The sequence below is a fragment of the Salmo salar genome, chromosome ssa02 (assembly GCF_905237065.1).
Source record: "Salmo salar chromosome ssa02, Ssal_v3.1, whole genome shotgun sequence".
NCBI classification, from domain to species: Eukaryota; Metazoa; Chordata; class Actinopteri; order Salmoniformes; family Salmonidae; genus Salmo; species Salmo salar.
The window spans coordinates 19391964-19404920 of record NC_059443.1 but is presented as its reverse complement, the minus strand read 5'-3'; positions in this window follow the sequence as shown (position 1 = coordinate 19404920).

Here is a 12957-nt window from a genome sequence, read left to right as displayed (position 1 = left end):
TGACCAAATTCACATCGAAATTTGAGTTATAGATCTTTCATGAAAGCAAGTCTAAGAAGCGGTAGATCTGTTCTATGTGCGCTATTTGTGTGTCTTTTACTTTCAGTTTTGTACGCAAGCAATATTTTTGGTTATGTAAAAATATTTCACAGCAGTTTAGGTGGTACTATGATTCTCTACACAATGACTGCTTGTTTTGTCATTAAAGGAAATTAGGTGAACTATTAGAATTTTATCAACCAGGAAATGGCGGAGTGATTTCTTAATAGTACATCTTTAAACAGACGGATTTTGATGGGGATTTTTGTATTATGCTAATTAGATTTCAGCGGGGGGCACGGGCATCGACTCTAGGGGGTGTAGACTGCCGTGTATTCAGGTCTGGCCCTGGGCTATAACGTTTCACTCACAACATTTAAAAGACTGCCGTGTATTCAGGTCTGGCCCTGGGCTATAACGTTTCACTCACAACATTTAAAAGACTGCCATGTATTCAGGTCTGGCCCTGGGCTATAATGTTTCACTAACAACATTTAAAAGACTGCCATGTATTCAGGTCTGGCCCTGGGCTATAATGTTTCACTAACAACATTTAAAAGACTGCCATCGATTCAGGTCTGACCCTGGGTCTGACCCTGGGCTATGATAGCCTGGGTACCTTGTACTCTGTGTCATATGCCAAAGATGTTTAGCATAAAAAGAGTGGCAAGGAGGGGAATGATAGCTAAACAGACTAGGGCTATGACGTTTCACACACAACAGTTAAAAGACTGCCATGTTTTGTTCTCTCACGACATCTATTCTGAACAGTTGAAAGACTGGGCATTTGTTTTGTCATATGTATGTTATGGACAGTGTTGCCCATTCCTGTGTGCCAGTCAGGGATCTGTCTATGGCTGTGGGCCCCAGCCTAATGTTGGCGTCAGCATTTCATTACCTTGTACTTCATTTGAAAAAGTGTATTGTACCATGCTGAATATATGCACTATCAATAAAGGTTGATTTTGGTAGAATGTTGAAGAGCAGCATCATCAGCCAGCATCATCAGCCAGCACCATAGGCCTTAACACAGAGGTTAAACCACATGACCTCATCTGAGAGGTCACACACAAGCAGCACATTCAGAGTTGGCAGGCAAGTGCTTTACTATGAGCACGTAAACATGTAATACACCCCCATCAGCCTACAACATGGATTGGCTTTTGTAGGCCTGCAAAAAAAAGGAGAAAGAAAGAAGATTTTTAGGAACTCAGTCGGGGTCTCAACTTACTGTTGAGTTACAATAGTAGAAACACAAGGTGACATTTAGAAATCTGGTTGTCAGTCACTGACATTCACTCAGTTAGCCATGTCTGCTAACATTGTTTAGATTGGTAAGTTAGTCTAGCGTCCAGCTATCTAAACATGTAGTAATCATGGACCGGGGGGCCCTATTGATTATGTTAGTCACTCTCACTTATATATCATATTAAAAACTGCAAACATTTCTCTTCACCCTATTGTAAAATGTGTAGAATTGAAGGAAATTTGCTGTAAAATTGCAAATGTTTCTCTCTGCCCCATGGCAAAATTAGTAGAATGCATTAAATTTGTTATAAAACTGCCAAATCTTATCTCCACCCTATGGCAAAACGTGTAGAATTGCAGAAAATTTACTCTAAAACTTCCATCACAAGGATAGGAGCACGTAAGGATGCATTGTGAAAGTATTGGAGCAGTGCCATGGTCAGGAAGAACTTCAAAAGTATTGAGATGGAATGTGGGCATTCTTCAGTGTTTCTATAGGGTGGGCAGCATGCACTTTTAGCCTAGTTCTGCTCAATGGGCAATTGAACAGGAACAGAATGTGAAATAGGAAGTTAATTTGTGGTTTAGACAATTCTCAGCTATTGGGCTATTCAGGGCTCCAATGTGACCCCTTTCCTTGTTCTATAGGCCAATCAGATCCAGCTTCTCTATCACACATGCACTGTGTGAGGGATGTCTAGAAATAGAGGGCCATATGTGCAGCTCACCTGGTGAAACTTGTTCTGCATGCAGACACAAACACAGACACACGCGTGTACACCAGTGGAGGCTGGTGGGAGGAGCTATGGGAGGACAGGTTCATTATAATGGCTGGAATGGAATGATGGAACGGTATCAAACACATCTAACATATGGACACCACGTTTGACTACGTTCCATTTATTCCATTCTAGCCGTTACAATGAGCCCGTCCTCCTATAGCTCCTCCCACCAGCCTCCACTGACGCACACACTATGTAATTGAACTCACATATAGGGCCGGTTCCAGGGACCTCACATACACGGCCGGTTCCAGGGAACTCATATAAAGGGCCAGTTCTAGGGATAAGCAACATAAACTCACATACACAGCCGGTTCCAGGGATAAGCAACATAAACTCACATACACGGCCGGTTCCAGGGATAAGCAAGATAAACTCACATACACGGCCGGTTCCAGGGATAAGCAACATAAACTCACATACACGGCCGGTTCCAGGGATAAGCGACATAAACTCACATACACGGACGGTTCCAGGGATAAGCGACATAAACTCACATACACGACCGGTTCCAGGGATAAGCGACATAAACTCACATACACGGACGGTTCCAGGGATAAGCGACATAAACTCACATACACGGCCGGTTCCAGGGATAAGCGACATAAACTCACATACACGGACGGTTCCAGGGATAAGCAACATAAACTCACATACACGGCCGGTTCCAGGGATAAGCAACATAAACTCACATACACGGACGGTTCCAGGGATAAGCAACATAAACTCACATAAAGGGCCGGTTCCAGGGATAAGCAACATAAACTCACATACACGGACGGTTCCAGGGATAAGCAACATAAACTCACATACACGGACGGTTCCAGGGATAAGCAACATAAACTCACATACACGGCCGGTTCCAGGGATAAGCAACATAAACTCACATACACGGCCGGTTCCAGGGATAAGCGACAAACTCACATACACGGCCGGTTCCAGGGATAAGCGACATAAACTCACATACACGGCCGGTTCCAGGGATAAGCAACATAAACTCACATACACGGCCGGTTCCAGGGATTAGCGACATAAACTCACATACACGGCCGGTTCCAGGGATAAGCAACATAAAGTCACATACACGGGCGGTTCCAGGGATAAGCAACATAAACTCACATACACTGCCGGTTCCAGGGATAAGCTACATAAACTCACATACACGGCCGGTTCCAGGGAACTGACATACACGGCCGGTTCCAGGGATAAGCAACATAAACTGACATACACGGCCGGTTCCAGGGATAAGCGACATAAACTCACATAAACGGCCGGTTCCAGGGATAAGCGACATAAACTCACATACACGGCCGGTTCCAGGGATAAGCTACATAAACTCACATACACGGCCGGTTCCAGGGATAAGCGACATAAACTCACATACACGGCCGGTTCCAGGGATAAGCGACATAAACTCACATACACGGCCGGTTCCAGGGATAAGCGACATAAACTCACATACACGGCCGGTTCCAGGGATAAGCGACATAAACTCACATACACGGCCGGTTGCAGGGATAAGCGACATAAACTCACATACACGGCCGGTTCCAGGGATTAGCGACATAAACTCACATAAAGGGCCGGTTCCAGGGATAAGCAACATAAACTCACATACACGGCCGGTTCCAGGGATAAGCAACATAAACTCACATACACGGCCAGTTCCAGGGATAAGCAACATAAACTCACGTACACGGCCGGTTCCAGGGAAAAGCAAAATAAACTCACATACACGGCCGGTTCCAGGGAACTCACATACACGGCTGGTTCCAGGGAACTGACATACACGGCCGGTTCCAGGGAACTCACATACACGGCCGGTTCCACGGATAAGCGACATAAACTCACATACACGGCCGGTTCCAGGGAACTGACATACACGGCTGGTTCCAGGGAACTGACATACACGGCCGGTTCCAGGGAACTCATATAAAGGGCCAGTTCTAGGGATAAGCAACATAAACTCACATACACAGCCGGTTCCAGGGATAAGCAACATAAACTCACATACACGGCCGGTTCCAGGGATAAGCAAGATAAACTCACATACACGGCCGGTTCCAGGGATAAGCAACATAAACTCACATACACGGCCGGTTCCAGGGATAAGCGACATAAACTCACATACACGGACGGTTCCAGGGATAAGCGACATAAACTCACATACACGACCGGTTCCAGGGATAAGCGACATAAACTCACATACACGGACGGTTCCAGGGATAAGCGACATAAACTCACATACACGGCCGGTTCCAGGGAACTGACATACACGGCCGGTTCCAGGGAACTCACATACACGGCCGGTTCCACGGATAAGCGACATAAACTCACATACACGGCCGGTTCCAGGGAACTGACATACACGGCTGGTTCCAGGGAACTGACATACACGGCCGGTTCCAGGGAACTCACATACACGGCCGGTTCAAGGGATAAGCGACATAAACTCACATACACGGCCGGTTCCAGGGAACTCACATACACGGCCGGTTCCAGGGATAAGCGACATAAACTCACATACACGGCCGGTTCCAGGGAACTGACATACACGGCTGGTTCCAGGGAACTGACATACGCGGCCGGGTCCAGGGAACTCACATACACGGCCGGGTCCAGGGAACTCACATACACGGCCGGTTCCAGGGATAAGCGACATAAACTCACATACACGGCCGGTTCCAGGGATAAGCGACATAAACTCACATACACGGCTGGTTCCAGGGATAAGCAACATAAACTCACATACACGGCTGGTTCCAGGGAACTCACATACACGGCCGGTTCCAGGGATAAGCAACATAAACTCACATACACGGCCGGTTCTAGGGATAAGCGACATAAACTCACATACACGGCTGGTTCCAGGGATAAGCAACATAAACTCACATACACGGCTGGTTCCAGGGATAAGCGACATAAACTCACATACACGGCTGGTTCCAGGGATGAGCAACATAAACTCACATACACGGCTGGTTCCAGGGATAAGCGACATAAACTCACATACACGGCTGGTTCCATGGATAAGCGACATAAACTCACATACACGGCCGGTTCCAGATTTAAACTCACATACACGGCTGGTTCCAGGGATAAGCGACATAAACTCACATACACGGCTGGTTCCATGGATAAGCGACATAAACTCACATACACGGCCGGTTCCAGAGATAAGCATCATAAACTCACATACACGGCTGGTTCAAGGGATAAGCGACATAAACTCACATACACGGCTGGTCCCAAGGATAAGCGACATAAATTCACATACACGGCCGGTTCCAGGGATAAGCGACATAAACTCACATACACGGTCGGTTCCAGGGATAAGCAACATAAACTCACATACACGGCCGGTTCCAGGGAACTGACATACACGGCCGATTCCAGGGATAAGCGACATAAACTCACATACACGGCCGGTTCCAGGGATAAGCAACATAAACTCACATACACGGCCGGTTCCAGGGATTAGCGACATAAACTCACATACACGGCCGGTTCCAGGGATAAGCAACATAAACTCACATACACGGCCGGTTCCAGGGATAAGCGACATAAACTCACATACACGGCCGGTTCCAGGGATAAGCAACATAAACTCACATACACGGCCGGATCCAGGGATTAGCGACATAAACTCACATAAAGGGCCGGTTCCAGGGATAAGCAACATAAACTCACATACACGGCCGGTTCCAGGGATAAGCAACATAAACTCACATACACGGCCGGTTCCAGGGATAAGCAACATAAACTCACATACACGGCCGGTTCCAGGGAAAAGCAAAATAAACTCACATACACGGCCGGTTCCAGGGAACTCACATACACGGCTGGTTCCAGGGAACTGACATACACGGCCGGTTCCAGGGAACTCACATACACGGCCGGTTCCACGGATAAGCGACATAAACTCACATACACGGCCGGTTCCAGGGAACTGACATACACGGCTGGTTCCAGGGAACTGACATACACGGCCGGTTCCAGGGAACTCACATACACGGCCGGTTCAAGGGATAAGCGACATAAACTCACATACACGGCCGGTTCCAGGGAACACACATACACGGCCGGTTCCAGGGATAAGCGACATAAACTCACATACACGGCCGGTTCCAGGGAACTGACATACACGGCTGGTTCCAGGGAACTGACATACGCGGCCGGGTCCAGGGAACTCACATACACGGCCGGGTCCAGGGAACTCACATACACGGCCGGTTCCAGGGATAAGCGACATAAACTCACATACACGGCCGGTTCCAGGGATAAGCGACATAAACTCACATACACGGCTGGTTCCAGGGATAGGCAACATAAACTCACATACACGGCTGGTTCCAGGGAACTCACATACACGGCCGGTTCCAGGGATAAGCAACAAACTCACATACACGGCCGGTTCCAGGGATAAGCGACATAAACTCACATACACGGCTGGTTCCAGGGATAAGCAACATAAACTCACATACACGGCTGGTTCCAGGGATAAGCGACATAAACTCACATACACGGCTGGTTCCAGGGATAAGCAACATAAACTCACATACACGGCTGGTTCCAGGGATAAGCGACATAAACTCACATACACGGCTGGTTCCATGGATAAGCGACATAAACTCACATACACGGCCGGTTCCAGATTTAAACTCACATACACGGCTGGTTCCAGGGATAAGCGACATAAACTCACATACACGGCTGGTTCCATGGATAAGCGACATAAACTCACATACACGGCCGGTTCCAGAGATAAGCATCATAAACTCACATACACGGCTGGTTCAAGGGATAAGCGACATAAACTCACATACACGGCTGGTCCCAAGGATAAGCGACATAAATTCACATGCACGGCCGGTTCCAGGGATAAGCGACATAAACTCACATACACGGTCGGTTCCAGGGATAAGCAACATAAACTCACATACACGGCCGGTTCCAGGGAACTGACATACACGGCCGATTCCAGGGATAAGCGACATAAACTCACATACACGGCCGGTTCCAGGGATAAGCAACATAAACTCACATACACGGCCGCTTCCAGGGATTAGCGACATAAACTCACATACACGGCCGGTTCCAGGGATAAGCAACATAAACTCACATACACGGCCGGTTCCAGGGATTAGCGACATAAACTCACATAAAGGGCCGGTTCCAGGGATAAGCAACATAAACTCACATACACGGCCGGTTCCAGGGATAAGCAACATAAACTCACATACACGGCCGGTTCCAGGGATAAGCAACATAAACTCACATACACGACCGGTTCCAGGGATAAGCGACATAAACTCACATACACGGCCGGTTCCAGGGATAAGCCACATAAACTCACATACACGGCCGGTTCCAGGGATAAGCGACATAAACTCACATACACGGCCGGTTCCAGGGATAAGCGACATAAACTCACATACACAGCCGGTTCCAGGGATAAGCTACATAAACTCACATACACGGCCGGTTCCAGGGAACTGACATACACGGCCGGTTCCAGGGATAAGCAACATAAACTGACATACACGGCCGGTTCCAGGGATAAGCGACATAAACTCACATAAACGGCCGGTTCCAGGGATAAGCGACATAAACTCACATACACGGCCGGTTCCAGGGATAAGCTACATAAACTCACATACACGGCCGGTTCCAGGGATAAGCGACATAAACTCACATACACGGCCGGTTCCAGGGATAAGCGACATAAACTCACATACACGGCCGGTTCCAGGGATAAGCGACATAAACTCACATACACGGCCGGTTCCAGGGATAAGCGACATAAACTCACATACACGGCCGGTTCCAGGGATAAGCGACATAAACTCACATACACGGCCGGTTCCAGGGATTAGCGACATAAACTCACATAAAGGGCCGGTTCCAGGGATAAGCAACATAAACTCACATACACGGCCGGTTCCAGGGATAAGCAACATAAACTCACATACACGGCCGGTTCCAGGGATAAGCAACATAAACTCACGTACACGGCCGGTTCCAGGGAAAAGCAAAATAAACTCACATACACGGCCGGTTCCAGGGAACTCACATACACGGCTGGTTCCAGGGAACTGACATACACGGCCTGTTCCAGGGAACTCACATACACGGCCGGTTCCACGGATAAGCGACATAAACTCACATACACGGCCGGTTCCAGGGAACTGACATACACGGCTGGTTCCAGGGAACTGACATACACGGCCGGTTCCAGGGAACTCACATACACGGCCGGTTCAAGGGATAAGCGACATAAACTCACATACACGGCCGGTTCCAGGGAACTCACATACACGGCCGGTTCCAGGGATAAGCGACATAAACTCACATACACGGCCGGTTCCAGGGAACTGACATACACGGCTGGTTCCAGGGAACTGACATACGCGGCCGGGTCCAGGGAACTCACATACACGGCCGGGTCCAGGGAACTCACATACACGGCCGGTTCCAGGGATAAGCGACATAAACTCACATAGACGGCTGGTTCCAGGGATAAGCAACATAAACTCACATACACGGCTGGTTCCAGGGAACTCACATACACGGCCGGTTCCAGGGATAAGCAACATAAACTCACATACACGGCCGGTTCCAGGGATAAGCGACATAAACTCACATACACGGCTGGTTCCAGGGATAAGCAACATAAACTCACATACATGGCTGGTTCCAGGGATAAGCGACATAAACTCACATACACGGCTGGTTCCAGGGATAAGCAACATAAACTCACATACACGGCTGGTTCCAGGGATAAGCGACATAAACTCACATACACGGCTGGTTCCATGGATAAGCGACATAAACTCACATACACGGCCGGTTCCAGATTTAAACTCACATACACGGCTGGTTCCAGGGATAAGCGACATAAACTCACATACACGGCTGGTTCCATGGATAAGCGACATAAACTCACATACACGGCCGGTTCCAGAGATAAGCATCATAAACTCACATACACGGCTGGTTCAAGGGATAAGCGACATAAACTCACATACACGGCTGGTCCCAAGGATAAGCGACATAAATTCACATACACGGCCGGTTCCAGGGATAAGCGACATAAACTCACATACACGGTCGGTTCCAGGGATAAGCAACATAAACTCACATACACGGCTGGTTCCAGGGAACTCACATACACGGCCGGTTCCAGGGATAAGCAACATAAACTCACATACACGGCCGGTTCCAGGGATAAGCGACATAAACTCACATACACGGCTGGTTCCAGGGATAAGCAACATAAACTCACATACACGGCTGGTTCCAGGGATAAGCGACATAAACTCACATACACGGCTGGTTCCAGGGATAAGCAACATAAACTCACATACACGGCTGGTTCCAGGGATAAGCGACATAAACTCACATACACGGCTGGTTCCATGGATAAGCGACATAAACTCACATACACGGCCGGTTCCAGATTTAAACTCACATACACGGCTGGTTCCAGGGATAAGCGACATAAACTCACATACACGGCTGGTTCCATGGATAAGCGACATAAACTCACATACACGGCCGGTTCCAGAGATAAGCATCATAAACTCACATACACGGCTGGTTCAAGGGATAAGCGACATAAACTCACATACACGGCTGGTCCCAAGGATAAGCGACATAAATTCACATACACGGCCGGTTCCAGGGATAAGCGACATAAACTCACATACACGGTCGGTTCCAGGGATAAGCAACATAAACTCACATACACGGCCGGTTCCAGGGAACTGACATACACGGCCGATTCCAGGGATAAGCGACATAAACTCACATACACGGCCGGTTCCAGGGATAAGCAACATAAACTCACATACACGGCCGGTTCCAGGGATTAGCGACATAAACTCACATACACGGCCGGTTCCAGGGATAAGCAACATAAACTCACATACACGGCCGGTTCCAGGGATAAGCGACATAAACTCATATACACGGCCGGTTCCAGGGATAAGCAACATAAACTCACATACACGGCCGGATCCAGGGATTAGCGACATAAACTCACATAAAGGGCCGGTTCCAGGGATAAGCAACATAAACTCACATACACGGCCGGTTCCAGGGATAAGCAACATAAACTCACATACACGGCCGGTTCCAGGGATAAGCAACATAAACTCACATACACGGCCGGTTCCAGGGAAAAGCAAAATAAACTCACATACACGGCCGGTTCCAGGGAACTCACATACACGGCTGGTTCCAGGGAACTGACATACACGGCCGGTTCCAGGGAACTCACATACACGGCCGGTTCCACGGATAAGCGACATAAACTCACATACACGGCCGGTTCCAGGGAACTGACATACACGGCTGGTTCCAGGGAACTGACATACAAGGCCGGTTCCAGGGAACTCACATACACGGCCGGTTCAAGGGATAAGCGACATAAACTCACATACACGGCCGGTTCCAGGGAACTCACATACACGGCCGGTTCCAGGGATAAGCGACATAAACTCACATACACGGCCGGTTCCAGGGAACTGACATACACGGCTGGTTCCAGGGAACTGACATACGCGGCCGGGTCCAGGGAACTCACATACACGGCCGGGTCCAGGGAACTCACATACACGGCCGGTTCCAGGGATAAGCGACATAAACTCACATACACGGCCGGTTCCAGGGATAAGCGACATAAACTCACATACACGGCTGGTTCCAGGGATAGGCAACATAAACTCACATACACGGCTGGTTCCAGGGAACTCACATACACGGCCGGTTCCAGGGATAAGCAACATAAACTCACATACACGGCCGGTTCCAGGGATAAGCGACATAAACTCACATACACGGCTGGTTCCAGGGATAAGCAACATAAACTCACATACACGGCTGGTTCCAGGGATAAGCGACATAAACTCACATACACGGCTGGTTCCAGGGATAAGCAACATAAACTCACATACACGGCTGGTTCCAGGGATAAGCAACATAAACTCACATACACGGCTGGTTCCATGGATAAGCGACATAAACTCACATACACGGCCGGTTGCAGATTTAAACTCACATACACGGCTGGTTCCAGGGATAAGCGACATAAACTCACATACACGGCTGGTTCCATGGATAAGCGACATAAACTCACATACACGGCCGGTTCCAGAGATAAGCATCATAAACTCACATACACGGCTGGTTCAAGGGATAAGCGACATAAACTCACATACACGGCTGGTCCCAAGGATAAGCGACATAAATTCACATGCACGGCCGGTTCCAGGGATAAGCGACATAAACTCACATACACGGTCGGTTCCAGGGATAAGCAACATAAACTCACATACACGGCCGGTTCCAGGGAACTGACATACACGGCCGATTCCAGGGATAAGCGACATAAACTCACATACACGGCCGGTTCCAGGGATAAGCAACATAAACTCACATACACGGCCGCTTCCAGGGATTAGCGACATAAACTCACATACACGGCCGGTTCCAGGGATAAGCAACATAAACTCACATACACGGCCGGTTCCAGGGATTAGCGACATAAACTCACATAAAGGGCCGGTTCCAGGGATAAGCAACATAAACTCACATACATGGCCGGTTCCAGGGATAAGCAACATAAACTCACATACACGGCCGGTTCCAGGGATAAGCAACATAAACTCACATACACGACCGGTTCCAGGGATAAGCGACATAAACTCACATACACGGCCGGTTCCAGGGATAAGCCACATAAACTCACATACACGGCCGGTTCCAGGGATAAGCGACATAAACTCACATACACGGCCGGTTCCAGGGATAAGCGACATAAACTCACATACACAGCCGGTTCCAGGGATAAGCGACATAAACTCACATACACGGCCGGTTCCAGGGATAAGCGACATAAACTCACATACACGGCCGGTTCCAGGGAACTCACATACACGGCCGGTTCCAGGGACATCACATACACGGCCGGTTCCAGGGAACTCACATACACGGCTGGTTCCAGGGAACTGACATACACGGCCGGTTCCAGGGAACTCACATACACGGCCGGTTCCAGGGAACTCACATACACGGCCGGTTCCACGGATAAGCGACATAAACTCACATACACGGCCGGTTCCAGGGAACTGACATACACGGCTGGTTCCAGGGAACTGACATACACGGCCGGTTCCAGGGAACTCACATACACGGCCGGTTCAAGGGATAAGCGACATAAACTCACATACACGGCCGGTTCCAGGGAACTCACATACATGGCCGGTTCCAGGGATAAGCGACATAAACTCACATACATGGCCGGGTTCCAGGGAACTGACATACACGGCTGGATCCAGGGAACTGACATACGCGGCCGGGTCCAGGGAACTCACATACACGGCCGGGTCCAGGGAACTCACATACACGGCCGGTTCCAGGGATAAGCGACATAAACTCACATACACGGCCGGTTCCAGGGAACTCACATACACGGCCGGTTCCAGAGATAAGCGACATAAACTCACATACACGGCCGGTTACAGGGATAAGCAACATAAACTCACATACACGGCCAGTTCCAGGGATAAGCGACATAAACTCACATACACAGCCGGTTCCAGGGATAAGCAACATAAACTCACATACACGGCTGGTTCCAGGGAACTCACATACACGGCCGGTTCCAGGGATAAGCAACATAAACTCACATACACGGCTGGTTCCAGGGATAAGCGACATAAACTCACATACATGGCTGGTTCCAGGGATAAGCAACATAAACTCACATACACGGCTGGTTCCAGGGACAAGCAACATAAACTCACATACACGGCCGGTTCCAGGGATAAGCGACATAAACTCACATACACGGCTGGTTCCAGGGATAAGCAACATAAACTCACAT